Genomic DNA, 17,872 nt, shown 5'->3' on the forward strand with positions numbered 1-17,872 from the left:
TGGGCATATGAATAGCCACTACAGAGGATGTTTTAATTTATGTTTGTGCTGCAGATAAAATCCAGGATCGGCATGCTGCTGCATTAGAAACGTTTTCGATACAGCGTCTCACATGTGACAAAATAAGATGGATTTAATAGCAAAGAATGTATGGAATATGGTGAATAAAGTTGATTTGGAATTAAATAACTGGTGACACCTTTGTTATTGTCAAAGGTCAAGCTGTGCATCCGACTCAGGAGTGAGATGTCGCTCCTATCCTTTTGATGCATTTGCAAGCGTGTGTTTTTTTTAGGCAGACCACAAGTTTCGGACAGCACGCGGAAAGTTCAAGTAATTTGTTAACTTTGGAATTAAATTTTGTGAAGAATGGTGTGCATTTCATCACTATTTTGATGCCTTGAAACCACCTCAAGCTGAACTCCCTGAAAACAGAATTCCTACTCATCTTCCTTCTTTTTCAGTTTTAAAAGAAAGTTTATTGAGATTTAAGTACAACAAAATTGTAATAGAACAACATGTGTAGATTCAAACTAAAATGCTATCATTGGCATAAGCGAGGGGAAGAAATAAATAAAGAAAGGAAGGAAAAGGAAAGGGAAGGGAGTAAGGATGATCAATTAACAGAGCAAAACACATATGTTAAGAACGTAATCATTGGTATATAGAAATATGCAAAAAGAGTATACAGATATACTAAATGTACAAGAACTTCTCCAATAACAATGCACACATAAATATACAACACTCTATATGTATATATACTTGAAACCATCAGGAATATTTCACGGAGGCTTGGGAACTTCTTCCGCAGAAGGAGTATGGAAGGGTAGAGATCGTGCAGCTACATTTAAAAAAATTGTGATTGGCACCCATAATAAGTCACGTTTAATAGCCAGTGTAATGGGGTAAACATAGGCCCTGTCTAACCTATGGTGATACCAGACCCCATACCACCAAGCTTGAAAAGAGACTTTTGAGGTATCCTTCCAAGATTTAGTGATTTGTTGAAACGCTACAGCTATAAGTAGATCAATAATGGAAGTACTAGTAGTGGAAGAGGACCATGCGTCTGAGATACTGCCTAAGAAAATATGTGAAAAATTAAAGGGAAAATGTGTAGAAAATATTTTGTTGATCTGTTGCCACACATCATTCCAAAATTCATAAATCACGGGGCATGTAAATAACATATGTTTAAGATCTGCCATTGAAGCTGAACAAGACCAGCAAGTGGAAGGAATAGAGGGGTCAATCATATTTAGTTTAGCAGGAGTAATCAAAAGTCTATTGTATATAAAAAATTATGTTTGAGTTGTATTAGCTGCTCTAGATGACTTCCTTATCTTAATCCAAATTTTTTGCCATGTGGAAACAGAAAAAGAGTCCTCTAAATCTGATTCCCAGTCTTTTTCTACTTTAGATTTATCTCGAGTGTTAGAAGTATCCCGTAACTTCTTGTAAACTTGGGAAGCAGAAGAAGAAGCAAGCAAATAAGGGAGAGGAAGAGGAGAAGAGTTGGTATGGGTGATGGAATCAGAAAGGGAATCATAACTATTTTGTGCAGCTGCACTCAGTAGGTTATATTTAAATTCAAAGGAAATTGGTAAAGAAAAACGGGATTGAAGAATAGAAAAGGAAACACAAGTACCTTCGTGAAAAAGTTGGTGAGTCCAACTAAGACCAAGGTCCCTCCAGTCCTCCCAAAAAAGCATCCTATTTCTTATTTTAATAAGGGGGTTATACCACAAGGAAGATTGCAAGAAACGAGAGCGATCAGCTAAACCGTCCAGGAAAAGAGGAGAAAACATTTTCCGAGAGTTTTTAAGAATAGGAAGAGAGAATCTCTTGGGAATATGAGACAGTGATACAAATTCTTCAAAATTGAAGGGGTGAAAGAAAGAAGATTCAACGTCTAACCACAAAGGCTGAAAAGCGATATCAGACACCTGAGCAGATAATAGGGAAACAGAATGTTTAAGAAAAAATGAGATATGATAAGAAGCAAAATCCGGAAAATTAACTCCACCCAACTGCTTAGGACATTTAAGTTTTGCAAAAGACATCCTAGCTTTCTTCCGGTGCCATAAGAATTTCGATAAGATGGAGTAAATATTTTTATAGCAAGATTTAGGGATATTAATTGGAAGATTAGAAAGATAGAACAAGATTATTGGAACTAACATCATTTTAATAGAGTCCAGTCTGCCCCACCAGGATAAAAACAAGGGATGCCACCGAGTTGTAGAGTCTTTTAGAGTTGTTAATAGATTTTTAAGGTTTAGTGTTACAGTGTCCTTAATTGAGGATTGAAACCACAATCCTAAATATTTGATCTTAGAAGGGCTCCAATGAAAAGAGGAGGCCAAAAAATCTACATGGAGACCAAATTTATTTAGATGGAGGATTTCACACTTATCAACATTAAGTTTATAACCTGATACTTTCGCAAATTCAGAGACTTCAGATAAAAATGACGGAATAGAGGATTGGGGGTTGGAAATAAATAAAAGTATATCGTCCCCATAGGCAGAAAGTTTCAAATGTTTATCCCCATAGGGAAAACCGGTGATATCTTTATTCTCTCGGATTTTTGTCAAGAAGGGTTCTAATACTAAAATAAAAAGAAGAGGAGAGAGGGGACACCCCTGTCGCACACCTCTAAAGAGGGGAAACGAAGAGGAGACAAGACCGTTAGCTAATATAAAGGACCTAGGAAAGGAGTACAGTAAAGAGATGTAGGCAAGGAATTTCGGGCCAAAACCAAACCAAACAAGGACTGCAAACATAAATTGCCAGTTAACCCTATCAAATGCTTTCTCGGCGTCTAATGCAATAGCAGCTAAAGAAGACTGATAGGAGTGAGATTTACTTAGTACATTAAAAAAGAGTCGAGTGTTGTCAGAAAGGTGACGACCCTTAATGAAACCGCATTGTTCCCTACCAATTAATTTAGGTAAAATCTTGTCGAGACGAAGTGCTAGAATGTTTGCAAATATTTTGTAATCCAGATTGATTAGAGAAATAGGCCTATAGTTTTTACATAAAGTATGGTCTTTATTTTCTTTAGGAAGGAGACAAATTAAGGCTTCCTGAAAGGAGCCCCCAGATTGTTTGGATGATATAAAGAATGAAAATAGCTGATGGAGTTTAGGAACAAGCAAATTGGAGAAATGTAAATAGAATTCTATCGTGAACCCATCTGGTCCAGGAGCCTTGCCTTTTTTAAGCACTTGAATAGATTCCAAAATGTCTTTAGGACCAACAGCTGCTTCTAAAGGGGCAAAATCGATATCTGGAAAGGAGGGGGAAGGGATAGAGGATAAATAGTGATCAATGTCAGTTGACAGAGGAGGAGACTCCGGAGTATAAAGATTTTGATAAAAGTTAGTGAATTCCAGTAGAATATCTTCATCCTTATGAAGAGTGATATTAGATGAAGAAACAATAGATTCGATTCTAGTACGTTCTCTTTTAACTTTAAGATATTTGGCAAGAAGATGACCTGCCTTATTTTGTGCAGAATAATACTTGGCACTGGATTTGAGTAAAAATAAATTTGCAGATTCCGTGGAGAGCTTATTAAAGGAGAATTTGGCTTTGAGAAGCTTATCCAAATCAGAATGAGACTTAGTTAAGTAATAAGAATGTTCCAATTGCTTAGTTTGCAAGTTAATCGATTGTAAGGAGTGAGAGGCGGCACGCTTTTTATGAGAGACAAATGAAATAATGAAGTCTCTAGAAGCAGCTTTAAAAGTGTCCCATAACACCTGAGGGGATATCGTAGGAGACTCATTTTCCGTAAAAAATAGGGATGAAAATTCAAGGAAGGCTGGGGTAAATTTGGGATCTAATAGGAGAGAGTTATTAAACCTCCACCTTCTAGTACCTTTTATGGGGGGGAGTAAATCCAGGCGTAAAGAAACTGGGGCATGATCAGAAATTAGAATAGAACCTATTTCAGAGTAGGGCGAGGCAAGATGGCGGCCGCGTAGAAGCGGTCGGTAATAGCTGGTCACAAGGAGGATGTCGACTGTAGCTGCTACCGGCAGAACTCAAGGACTCTGGCTGCTCGTTGCCCATCTCTGCATGGGCTGGTGTTAAGTTTCTAAAAATGAAACTATGATCTTCGCGCTGACCGGTTGTGGAGCCTCTTTCCAGTGGGCGTTAGCAGCTGCAGCGGCTCGCGATTCCCGCTGCTGGCGCTCAGCTGCAGTTTGTGGACGGAGGCTACGAAACGGAGCGGAACTCCGCGCGGGGTCGGCGTCGGCGTCTTTGGACGGTGAGAGGAGCCGGATTCGTGCTCGGGATTTAGGCTGTCTGCGTTTGAGTCGGTGCCCCTCTATGACCAGAAGGAGAGACCGTACGATGAGACCAGTCGTTATGGCCCCCAAACCAGTTAATTCGAAAACGGCAGCATCGAAAAAGAAAGAGGGGATGGATGGAGGATCAGCGGTGCAGGAGAAAACAGCTCACTCTACAAGTACCCTCCCGCACTCTGTTGGGAAGCTGCAGATTTCTGGTAAGACTCGCCAGGCTTCCGCCGTAATAGCAGACATGTTTTCAAAATCTGTTAAAGAAAAAGGGGCTAAGGGGGGCATTCAGACGGAGATTTCCGGGGTAACACAGGAGACAGCTTTCAGCAAAGAGAGCTTCGAAGCGGCAGGCGAACAACAAGCCTCAGTCGCTCCTAAAGTCACTCCCAAAGTCGCAGGCGGATCTGTGCAGGGGCGCACTTCCATCACAGCCCCCGATGCTCTGAATGTTCTCCTTGAGGGTCCTGTTGCCAATAGAAGTTTGGAGGGTGAAGAAGCTTCAGTTAGTAATGCAGTCACTGCCCCTAAAGCAGGCCAGCATAACAGCAGTCAGCACACCCCTGGCCTCAGAGATAAACAATGTGGAAAGGACCTGGTTCAGGTATCTGATAATCAACGAGAATGTGAAAACCGCGAGCCTGCTTCCAGTGAAGTCATCACTGAAGATGTGTGGCAGGGGCCAATTGAAAAGGTTTCGAGCAAATGTTTCTTTTCGGTATCTGAGGACGCAGAATGGTCAGACGAAGGCGAAGATGACAACAGCTCCTTACGGGAGGGTAGCACACGGGGCACAGGAAGCGAACTAGAACTGGAGTTTCCTATCACAGTGGTAAGGCCCGTGGCTGGCTCTAAGAGCTCTAAGAGCCAGGTTAATCAGGAGCTCAGATGGGATCACTCTTCGGTCATGCCACTGCAGGGAAACCCTAGCCCAGAGTCATCTCAAGCGTCATTATTGGAAGCAATTCATCAAGAAATTAGAGCCCACAGAGAGGAGACTCGCCAAGATAGCAGGAAGTCACAAGCTGCCCTGAGGAAAATGCAAGGGGCTGTGAGGAAGCTGTCTAAGGCATGCACGACACTGGGCGACAGAGTCTCAAACCTGGAGGAGAGGATTGTGTCCACAGAAACCCAGGCTACCGAAGCAGTAGTTAAAGTAGACGCCCATAGCTCACAGTTGTCAGACATACATAGTACTCGAAGACATGGAGAATAGGCTAAGGCGGAATAATCTTAGGGTCCTGGGGATCCCGGAGGGGGCCGAAGGTTCAGATATCAGAGCCTTTGTCATAAAACTGTTCGGCCAAGCCTTCCCTGAGCTATCCAGCTGGAACTGGCCCACTGAAATTCAGAGGGTTCATCGTACACCTTTTAAAATGCAGAGGAATGCGAGAGAGGGGGATAAACCTAGGGCTATTTTGATATTTTTTGGCAATTTTGTTTTAAGGCAGCTTATTGCTGAGAAGGCGAGGCCGGATGCAAGGAGGTTTAGCGAGGGGATGTCCTTTTTTGTTCGCCCTGACTTTTGCCACGCCACGGTAGAAAGGAGATGGAGACTTCGTCAACTCATCAAACCGTTCCAGGAGAAGAAACTGCAAGCTTATTTGATTAATCCAGCTCAGCTAAAGGTTATCAATGATGGGAAGATAAACTATTTCTCCTCTGAGATAAAGGCAAAGGAGTTCCTTGACTCTCTGGTATAAACGGTAGTCTCTGTCTAAGAGGAATATCCCGATTTTTGTGTTTGCTGTGTTTTGATTTATAAGCTTCTTTCTAGTCCCATTTCCCGATATTAAGGCTTTAAGAGTTCTTGGGCTGTTCTGGCAGGTTGCTTAGTTTTATTTGGTTTAGGTATTCCTCGCTTGTGACCAGGCTTACATCACATGCTCAGACCAGTTCTGAGCGCCTCTAATTTGGGGTTGTTGGGGAGGGTGTGGGGGGGGTGGTGGAGTCAGGGGTGTGTGGGGGGAGTGGGGTGGGCGTTGGGGGAGTGGGAGTGGGAGGAAAAAACTAAAAAAGAGTTAATCTGGTGTTGTAGGGTGATTGGTTGTTGTGTAAGATGTCAATATACTGAAGGTCTCTTGCTTGTCGGGTCTCTGTCTTGGTCTCAGGCACAAAATATGAAGATTCCTGCTGGGCTTCATCCGGCTAAGGTCTGGAACTTTGAAAATGGTGAATATTAATATCTGCACGATTAATGTGTGCGGGCTGAATGATTGGAAAAAGCGTCAGAAGCTATCTCATTTTGTCACATACAATAGATTAGACATAATTTGTATACAAGAGACTCATCTGCCTTGGGCTAGTCGTAATTTACTATGTTTAAAAGGTTTCGAGTTGTTAGCCTGTACAACACAGACCGCCACTATAAGGGGGGTAGCAATTTTGGGTAGAATCCCATTGGGGGGGGTAAAGAGGGTTAAATGCGATAAAATGGGCAGGTGGGCTATAGTAGAAATGAATTTTGGATACACAATCTGCTCGATATATGGTTCAAACTGTGATGACCCTGATATATTTGATTTCCTTGAGGAGGAGCTAACCGATTGGCCAACCCCAATGATAGTATGTGGCGATTTAAATATCTCCATTGATTGGCGTAATGCACAGAAGTATTCTGGGCGGAAACCAAAGGTGTTTCGGGCTCTCTCCTCTCTCATTAGGTCTCATGGGTTAGAGGATGTTTGGGGTAGTAAGGAACCACAGAACCCGGGTTACACTTATTTTTCAAATCCGTTTAAAAAATACTCTAGGCTAGACTATTTTTTTATTTCAGTGTCAGAATTGAATAAGGTTTGTATTAAAAAAATCCCCAAAACAATTTCTGACCATAATCCTCTGATCCTATCTTGTAGTTTGAACACTGTTGGGAGAATTCATACTAATTGGACCTTCGAAAGAAGGCTACTATCGGATCATAGATTTATAGAGCATATAAAAAAATGGACAGTGGAGTTTTTCGATGCCAACCGATACAGCACGTCAAGGAATGGTGTTTGGGAAGCCTTTAAGGCTGCTTTTAGGGGGGAATCTATTAGTTGCTCGGTAAATTTAAGGAAGATCGACAAGATAGAGCTCGATAGTCTAATGGGGGATCTAGCTCAGGCAGAGGAGCTCCATGTTAGGGATATTTGTGACGGATTGGATGGGTCTGAAAGTCTTAAAAAATGTGGCGATTATTAAGGCTAATATACAGAAGCTCGTTACACGGAAGGAGGTAGGCGAGTATCAGGCCTCTAGGGCTAAGCGATATGAGACCGGGGAGCAAGCAGGCAGAATTTTAGCATTACGTATTAGGCAGGATAGAACGAGGAACTTAATCACAAAGATACAAGAGGATGGTAAGGACTATTCAGAGTCGAAAGATATCTTAAGAGTCTTTAAAAACTTCTATCAGAAACTGTATGATTATGATAATTATCATACTGATCAGCAAGAGTATCAAAGGTGGGAGCTCGATAATGGTGGTCAAATTCTTGAAGGGCAACTTAGAGAAAAGCTAGACAGTGATATCACCGCAAGTGAAATTAAGGATGCTCTGCACGAACTTGCTGCCGGGAAGGCGGCAGGCCCCGATGGAATACCCCTAGAAGTTTATAAAAGTTTTGAATCTGAGATTGTTCCTATTTTACTGAATCTTTATAATGGTGTCTCGTGCACAGGTGATATACCAGGCTCGTGGAAAGAGACAAATATTATTATCTTTCATAAAAAGGGTAAACCTAAGGAGAACCCAGGCTCCTATAGGCCAATATCGCTTATTAACGCAGACACCAAAGTTTATTCTAAAATCTGGGCTAAAAGGTTGGGGAGGGTCATTGGCGGTCTCGTCTCCCCTTGGCAGCATGGGTTTGTGCCCGGGCGGGGCACCACGGACCACATACGTCGAGCAATTGCCTTGTTTGATGCTCATGCTGTTATGGGGAGCGAGATGGCCATGATCCTCCTCGACGCAGAGAAAGCGTTTGATCGTGTAGCCTGGGACTATCTTTGGGGTATTTTAGCAGGTAGAGGATTCGGCCCAAAAATTATTAAAGCTCTTAGAGCCATGTATAAAGACCCGGTGGCAAGGGTGTTGGTAATGGGGGAGAGCTCCGAGAAGATTATAATTAGGAGAGGTACGCTTCAGGGTTGTCCCTGCTCTCCGATACTCTTTGCGTTATATATAGATCCCCTAATTCATAGAGTTATGAACTGTCCAGCAATTAGCCCATTGAATGTCAATGGGTATTGTAATAAATTGTTGGCATATGCCGATGATTTGGCGATCCTCACGGCCAATCCACAGCAGGTGATATGTGCTCTTGTAGAGCTGGCAAAAGAATTCGGTAGTAGGTCTGGCTATTTGCTAAATGAGGGGAAGACCCAGATTATTTGCACTAAAAATATCAACAAGTCAGATTATAGATATGTCGATTCTGCAGTCTATCTAGGGGTAAAGATTAACGCAGCAGTAGATAAGATTAATACAGAAAATTATAGTCCCCTGATCGACTCGATTGAAGCTGAGCTAAAAAGACTTGACGTTTTACATCTTTCTCTGGTTGGTAGGGTAAACGTTCTTAAAATGGCAATTTTTCCAAAGGTCCTTTATCTTTTTCGGGCTATGCCCCTTTTGCTGGAAGAGAAGCTGTTAAAAAATCTGGAAGCAATTTTTAATAGGTTCATTTGGCATTTTGGAAAAACCAGGCGTTCTATGATGCTTATGTCACTTCCGCATGATAGAGGAGGTATGGCCCTTCCAAATTTACGATTATACCACTTTTCATCCCTCTTGGCACAAATGTCAATTTTGTTTCAACCAGATGTAAGGTTATCAGTGACCCAGGGAGAGCCTCCAACTATTTTCGAGCGCATATTGGGGAAGAAAGCTGTAGGGCTACTGTTGAGAGAGGTGGACCGCAGATATTACAAGAAGGTTAGGTTAAAGATCATGGCTGGGGTTTGGGGGATGTGGAAAATTATTCAAAAGCTGTTAGAGATTCCCAAGGTTAATGGATATTTGACTATATGGAACTCTAACCTGTTTCCATACTTGGGCATGGATAGGAACTGCCAATTCTGGCAAGAGCAAGGAATTAGGACTATAGGGGATGTTATGGAGGGAGAGGCGGTTATTGGGTTTGATGTAATCCAGCATAGATACGGGATCCTGCCTACACAATGGCTGTTGTATGGTCAGCTGGATCAATCGCTTAGGGCTATCAGACCCAGAATCACGGTATCAACACGCTTTCCCCTGTTGGATTATTTAGGGAATGGGGGAAACAAAATTAAATATATTTACAATTGTCTTATGGCAGGTATACAGGATGACCTGGAGAAAACAGAACACGCATTGACAGTTAAATTAGATGATCCTGATGTGGATCTTGATCTAGCTCTTATCTTAAATAAGAAAGTATTACGCTCATCTAACCTACGGGCCCAGCATTATAAAACATTGTTTAATTTGTATTTTACTCCGGCTAAATTGTATATGTGGGGAATGGTGGAGAATTATAACTGCCCTAGGTGCCAGACAGGTCCTGCAGATTTAATACACATGTTTTACCAGTGTGACAAGCTATCTACGATACTTAGGGAAATCTCAAGCTTTTTGGCAGGACTTTTAAATTGTTCTATTGTTCTATCATCTACCCAGGGGCTGGTAGGTGTTGATAGGAAAGCTGACCTGTGTAGCACTGCGGAAGCTTTGGTCTTTATCTCTGTTGCTGTGTTACGCATTCTTATATCCGCAGGATGGAAAGATCCTTCTCCACCAACCTTTCATATGTGGATGACAAGGCTTCTCGCGATACATAATATTGAGTCCTGTTTATACGAACTAAAAGGAAAAAAACTAAGGGTAATGGGCAGTAATATATGGGCACCCCTTGCTAGCTGGAGAAGTTCAAACATATAGTCCTTGTAGTTGATACGCTCTGATCATGTATTATCAAATCCTCTATGTTCTGTTTTATATCGCAAATGTTTTTTTCCGTTATTTGACTGTACTTGGTGTAACACATATTCTGTTGTATTTCTGGGCTTATACGACTGGCAATCCTATGCATTTATTGTATTAATTTATTTACGGCACCAGAAACTTTCAATAAAAAAATTTAAAAAAAGAGAAGCTTATCCAAATCAGAATGAGACTTAGTTAAGTAATAAGAATGTTCCAATTGCTTAGTTTGCAAGTTAATCGATTGTAAGGAGTGAGAGGCGGCACGCTTTTTATGAGAGACAAATGAAATAATGAAGTCTCTAGAAGCAGCTTTAAAAGTGTCCCATAACACCTGAGGGGATATCGTAGGAGACTCATTTTCCGTAAAAAATAGGGATGAAAATTCAAGGAAGGCTGGGGTAAATTTGGGATCTAATAGGAGAGAGTTATTAAACCTCCACCTTCTAGTACCTTTTATGGGGGGGAGTAAATCCAGGCGTAAAGAAACTGGGGCATGATCAGAAATAAGAATAGAACCTATTTCAGAGTGGCGAATATGTTGAGTCAAGGCCTTAGAAATAAAAATGTAATCAATCCGGGATTGGGAAGAATGAACCTGTGAGTAGTATGTGTATTCCCTAAGTGTAGGATGGCAGAGTCTCCAGGAGTCAACAAGAGAACGTTGGGAAATAGTGGAAGTAAATTGAGTGTGCATGGAAGAGGGCGAGAAGTGGCAGTTGGACCTTCGATCTATAATAGGATCCACAATTGTGTTACAATCCCCCCCCAAAATGAGATAGTCATCAGAAGATTGCATCAAAGATGTGAGCATCTGGGGCCAAAATAATTTATCCTGTATGGTAGGAGCATATACATTAAAAATAGTTATAGGGATATTATCAATCAACAAAGATACAGTCACCCACCTACCATCAGAGTCATTGGCTTGGCTTATAACTTTGATATTTAACCGCTTATGACAGAGAATAGCAACACTATTACGTTTCCCTGAACCAGGGGATGCGAAAACGTGACCCACCCAATTACGACGTAATTTGGTGATTTCGGCTTCTTTTATATGAATTTCCTGTAATAACACAATATCCCCCTGTAAACTTGCTAAATGGGATAAAACACGTGGCCGCTTAATGGGGGAACCCAAACCTTTAACATTCCAAGTAAGTATAGTTATCGACATCTAAAAAATATAACTTATATCAAAAAGTTGTGTGAGAATCAAATATGTACAAAGGCAATAAAATACAAAGCATCTTATAAAAACTTGAGGGAAAATGACATTGCTCTTAGAGGAGTAATAATAGAGTAAGGAAGAGAAATAGGAAATAAGAGAAATTCTTGGAGAAAAGAGATTGTAAGCAGAGAGGCATGAAACGAATAAGTTGAGAGTTAGAAATAGGGAAGAAGAGAAACAACAGAGATAGAAAAAGGGCCAAAGAAAAGAGCAAAAAGAATAAATAATAAGTGGGAAGGGAGAGAAGAAACATGTAGTGCAAAAAATAAAAGTACAAAACGACAGACACAAGTGGTGAGGAAATAAGATAACAAGTAGACATACCACAAAAAGGAATGAAGAACGGGGTTGGTGAAGCCACATAAGGAAGACGGGACACTGAAACGGGAGACTCCAGGACGACGGTAAGGAAGGGACATCCGCTAGGCAAGTTGAGGAGAACAAGGAACGACAAAGGACCACAAAAAATCGCACCTGATGGAGGAAAGAAGAAGGAACAAGTTAATCCGACAAAATGGTAAAAAAGACATTAGGGGAGAAACTAAACATCACTAAAGGTGAAACAAACAGATACTACTACAATACATAAAACCATCATGACTGAGGCACTTCCATGGATTCTGTTCTGCAGCTGTTCAGAAATTGCTGGAGTAACATTGGATCCTCATAACTGGTAGTTTTATTATTATGAGTCACTTTAAAGAGACAGGGATGGAATAAACCGTAGCGTGCGTTTATGCTGCGTAGTGCAGGTCTCATCTCCAAGAACTTTTTCCGATGGTCAGCAGTCGCTTTAGCATAATCTTGGGCAAAGAAAAGAGTAGAACAATTCCAAGCAATTTTCCCTCGCTGTTTGGCAGCCTGAAGAACTCTGAGTAGATCCGTATACTCCAAAAAGTACAAAATGACTCCTCTCGGCTTAGTAGATGATGAGGGAGAAGAACGGGATAATGTACCTAAGCGATGTGCTCTTTGGATATTTAATGAGGGTGTTTCAGGAAGACCCAAAAGAGTTGGTAAAAAAGATTTGAAAAAAGAAATCGGGTTAGCACCTTCAAGGCCTTCAACTAATCCGTAAATGCGCAGATTATTGCGCCTATTTCGATTTTCCAAATTTTCAATCTGTTGCCTAAGTTGAACAACCTCCTTAGAAAGAAGAGGAACTTGAGCCGTGAGATTTTGAACAGAGTCAACCCGTACTTCTAGGTCCCCAACTCTCTTTTCAGTGAGAGACCAGTTGGCTTCCAGATTCTGAAGTCTGACATTAGTTTCTTCCATATGCGGCTTGGGAGCGCGAATTTCGTCAAGAAGGAGCTCCATAGATATCGGGGATGAAGAATTGGTGGGAGAGGGTGGGTTAGCTTTTACCCGTTTGCCAGAAGTAGATGGTGACACAGAAGGTATCTTGGAGCTTTGTTTAGCGCTTAAGCGAGGAGTAAGTGGTGCAGTAGATTTGGTGCCACCAGAGTCGTTGATGCTATCCTCAGTATGCTCCTGTAAAATATCGAAAGGATTATAGACCTCTAAACTCGCCTCGGTGGAAGGACGAGCAACACTAGAGTTGCCGCGAGGCATGGTGATATTTAAAAAGACATTAAGGGGTCCCTTGAAAATAAACCAAGTGAAAACTTGGGAAAAAATGGAAAGAAAGTGAAAAAACACCAGTCCAGACAAATATCAAAAATAATGTTCCACAGTAACTGCAAGCATAGAGGAAATGGCAACGATGGAAGGAACACCAGAAGACCAAATAAAATAAGCGTTGCTCAAAAGAAAGAAAAAGATAATGACAAAAAAGGGTAGCCAACCATTACCCAGCATCGTCATGCAGCCCCAGGTGTGAAGCAAGGGGTCGATGAAAAAACAAAATGGCGGCCGCGACGGTGAGGGAACAGAAAAAACGTTAAATTAGGCTTGCTAGGCTCACCCTTTGAAAAAATAGTGGCAGCATTCCGACGAGCGGCAGTTCCGATTGCCGGAACAAGCAAGTCCGACGTTTTTTAGTGATGAAACATTGCCGGCAGAAGTCGCGGACCCTCTCATCTCGGCGGAGCTCCCGAGAACAGCGGCCATCTTCTGAGGCTCCGAAGCCACGCCCCCCCACTCATCTTCCTTCTTAACAGCTCTCCACCCATCCAAGAATGGCTCAACCAAACCCTCAACTGCAAATCCTTCATTATAGAATCAACTAAATCAAATAATCCTTGATAAAAAGTAACACGCAGTGCGTGTTACTAATCGACCTCCTGAAGAAGTTAAAATGGTTCTTACCACCACTAGACTTCAAGTAAGCAGTACAATCCCTAGTCATTGCTTGACCTGAATATGCTGTGCGATATTAAAAGATCCTCCTAAGTCAAGAATGACTCCACTCAAACTGATCCTCGATGCATCAGCAAGACTGATAACAGGCTTCAGACACTTTGACCATATTAACCCTACTCTACTAAAGTCTCTTAGTTGGCTCCCTTTGGTAGCTAGGGTACAGCTGAAAACAGCTTGCCTAACACACTGAGCTTTGAACTATGGTGAGCCAAAATACTTAGCATTAAAGATCCAAATAACAGAGGGAATCTGCTCCCTCAAGTGTGCTAACTCCCTCCTGCTGCCCCCCCCCACATTTAGGAAACAAAAATCCTATACTTGATCTTTCTTAGGATCTCCCCTTAGCATATGGAACTCTCTCCTGTTGGAAATTTGGTTCAACCCATTGACCTCCATTTCCAGGAAAAAGATGAAAAGGAATCTAATAAACAGATTCCTATCATAACTTTAGGAGCCAGAGATGACCACCAGACAGCCTGTCTCAAGGGACAACCCCTTTTATAATGCTCAGACTACTTATCTGGTGAGAAAGCCATGCATCCAGCAGAACGACCATCAACAATGATCAACTGGTTCCCTACCTTTGCACTGGATCAACTGGCCCAGAAGTACATCTTTAGAGGAACCACATAATGATTTGAAACTGAGTTACGGTTGCTTGGTGAATATCTGTAATGCAACACGTTATGGTTAGATTTATGTTTTTGTTTTTGTTCTGGCTTATGTACAGCACTCTGATACTATAGGGTCATATTTGTGCTTTTTAAAACTCTTTAAATAAATAAATACAAATGTCTTTAGAGGGTTGATGATGAGTTCTTCAAGTTCACTAGTAGCATTTATTTTACGGCCCCTGGGTACATGTAGTACCATTTACACCGGACTTACAAGTAAATGAATTGTACCAATTACGTGTAGACCAATTTTACTATGGTTGAAGGAGAGAGCACAATCCCTTAGGCACTAGTTAGCAGTGGTAAAGTGAATATAGTCTTAAAGACAACAAAAATGAATTCAACACACAGGGGGGTGAAGGCAACAAGTGTGGGGGTAATACAACATCAAGGATGTCAGGACTAATAGCAAGCTTATTTCTGAGCACAGACCAAGAGCGCACTATGACACAAAATTACTGAGATTTCTCCTTTCAGTATGTTCGATGTCACTATGGTGCAGAAAAATCTGCATTAGCTATTTTTAATAAGAAGGCACAGACTCTTTAGACTCTTGGGTAGTTCTTGATATTTTAAACTAATCAGTCTCCTTTTGCTGAACCTTAGCCTTCAATAGCCTTCAAAAAGTTAATCACCTGATTGTACTTGCCATGACACTAGGAGAAGGGACATTCATTTGAGCAACTCTCTGTGGCTCCTCATTTGGCCATAGCACTGACACTTTTCAGTCAGCCCATACATCACTAGGGATAAGAGTGTCGCAGAAGGTATTCAAATCCTCTAAAAGCACCCTTGAAATTTTCAAAACTGCACAACCTGAGAGTACCAAAGGTCAAGATTTACCCTAAGTTTTGGAAACTGAGTTGTAAACGTGAAAAGATCACCATAACTCTAAGGTACCTGCACATATCCACCCCCATGCACCTCTCTCTATAGTTAAGCCTTGACTTCTGTATTGCTTTGGCTACCACCCCACATAGTACTCGAGAATCATCTTTATATTTTTTCTCTTTTGTTTCTGAGCCCACCGATCATATATGTTTTGAGACTTAATTCATTTTTGGATGTTACCATTTGATTCCCACAGATGTAATTTTAATTAAGACATTATCATGTTCTTTAGATTTTCCTCATTTATCATCATCTTAAAATTCTTCATTAGGTTCTGGCTTTTAGACAAGCCAACCCCAACCTCGGTAGCTATTTCCTTCAAAACTTCATGAGTCTCACAAGCGTGCCTCCCAGCTTCTTTGCACAGGAAGATTTTATCATCATTATATCAACCTTCGAATCCCAACTCAAGATTTTCTTTGACAATTTCCTCAAATTCTGCCTTTAATCTAAAAATATCTAGTGCCCTTCTCTAGAGTTTATGCCCTTGATTCTCCTCTACATCTACAACTGGCACCACACTCATGATGGGAGTATCTCCTGTTCTGGGTCTTTTTTCTGAATCTAAGGTAGCACAGGGACCTGAACTGTGGATGTATTTGGGATTGTGATAATTACAGCAGTAGCACTCTGGGTTCTCGATGATGGACATGGTGCAACAAGGGACAAACCACCTGCAGGGATACTGTGGTCTGCAGATGTGAGAATCCTATAAGCTGTTTTTCTCTCCAGCCTGAGGAACGGTGTTATATGGAGGTGGTCGGGAAGTCAATAGCTCATCTAAAAAGTCATCACTGGAGTCACTGTCTCTAGTCTCATCTTTGTTTTTCTTCAATTCTGCCCTGCTCTCACAATTTCTTTCTCTCTGCTCTGCTTCTCATTATCATTGGGTAAATCCTTATACTCCCAAATACATTTCCCTCCGCTCTTGCTAGGCTGCATCAAACCTTGCCACCATCCATCCATGGACATTATTATTTGCTAGGGTCAAATATTTTGCCTTCTCTTTTACATGTGCGGCTCACTCCCAGGCATTCAGGGCCTAATAACGGGCAGGTCTAAGTGGGGGTTCCATCGCATACAACACTCACCTCAAATTCTCAATTGTTCTCATATTAAAGATACCATGTTGGGAAAACTGCAAGGACTCTTCTATGCTGTAATAGTATTCCAATGATCGACTCAGGTACATATGTGTAAACAGACCTTGGTTGTCATGTAATGTGTGGGTGCATCCGCTGCAGGGCCCTTCTCACCCTCACAGACAGGTATTATCACATCATCACTAAACAAAGTTCCCAATTTCTCAGGTCTCTGCAAATCACAATGAAATACACAACAACACTAAAATGCATTCCCAGTGCGACACCACTGTACCAACCTCTCACAGCACAGCACTTTATGATTCAATGACCAATCCCAGAGTGGCACACAAACCAACCGAACAGTACCAATGCAACACCATATGACACAGGTCGCAGCAACTCTCATTTCACAGTAATCAGCTTCACATAAGCAAATTATTGAAAACCTCAAAACCAAATGACAACTCTTGTCTGCTGCGCTAAAGAAAAGTCACCACTTGCTTTAGGGGATGAATGGGGAATATTCCCTCCTGACACGATCACACATATGAAGTGAATTTTCCACAATTGGGAAATCAGCCTACAAGTGCAGTCTCCTCATGTGCACAAATGATTCAATCAAGCACAACTCTCAGTTAGTCACCTTTACAATAGAAATTTTAATTGGTCCCCATCTTCTGTGCAGCTTCACGGTGTGACACCACAAACCTTAACAAACAAGTTACAACTTAATATGACTTAGTATCTATCTTGGGATCTTAGGCTACAACAAGTTCGATAACCAAACCTTTACTCTTTGTTGCAAGCGCGTTTCTCCTCATATACACAATCGATATACATGAAGCAGAATTTCAGATTTCAGCATCAATAGAGACCTCCTGGACACCACATCATGAAACACAGTAATTCATCAAACCTGAAAACACTGCAACACTCGACCGCACACAGTCAAAGATTCATAATCTTACTTATACTAACACTTCCAGGAAATTTAGGGGAACCAATCATTGCTATCAGATGGTTGCAGAGGGAATGGAATTTGCACACTGCAGACTATTGGTGCAGACTCAAATACAAGCTGTGGAGAGCCCTTTAGTTCAACACTGAGGTTTATGCTCAACAGATCAATTACGTCAGTAAGAGTGAAGCACATTAGGCCCCACAACGATGACAGAGAGCAATAGATTGCAACCCATGAGGGGTTATTAGCATATTAGCAAAGTTACAAACTGAAATCATTTAAGGTTATCAAATATAAATGGTCAGTTACATGAAAACTTTTTATATAATTCAAAATGATTCAAATCAAAATGATGTAAGAGTTGTCAGAGAGCAGAATAGTGCAAATTCAGTTTCCCATAAAGGGAAATTTCCCTAATAAACTAAGCTAAGGAGTCAGATGG

Source organism: Triturus cristatus, chromosome 9 (assembly GCF_964204655.1).
Source record: "Triturus cristatus chromosome 9, aTriCri1.1, whole genome shotgun sequence".
NCBI lineage: Eukaryota > Metazoa > Chordata > Amphibia > Caudata > Salamandridae > Triturus > Triturus cristatus.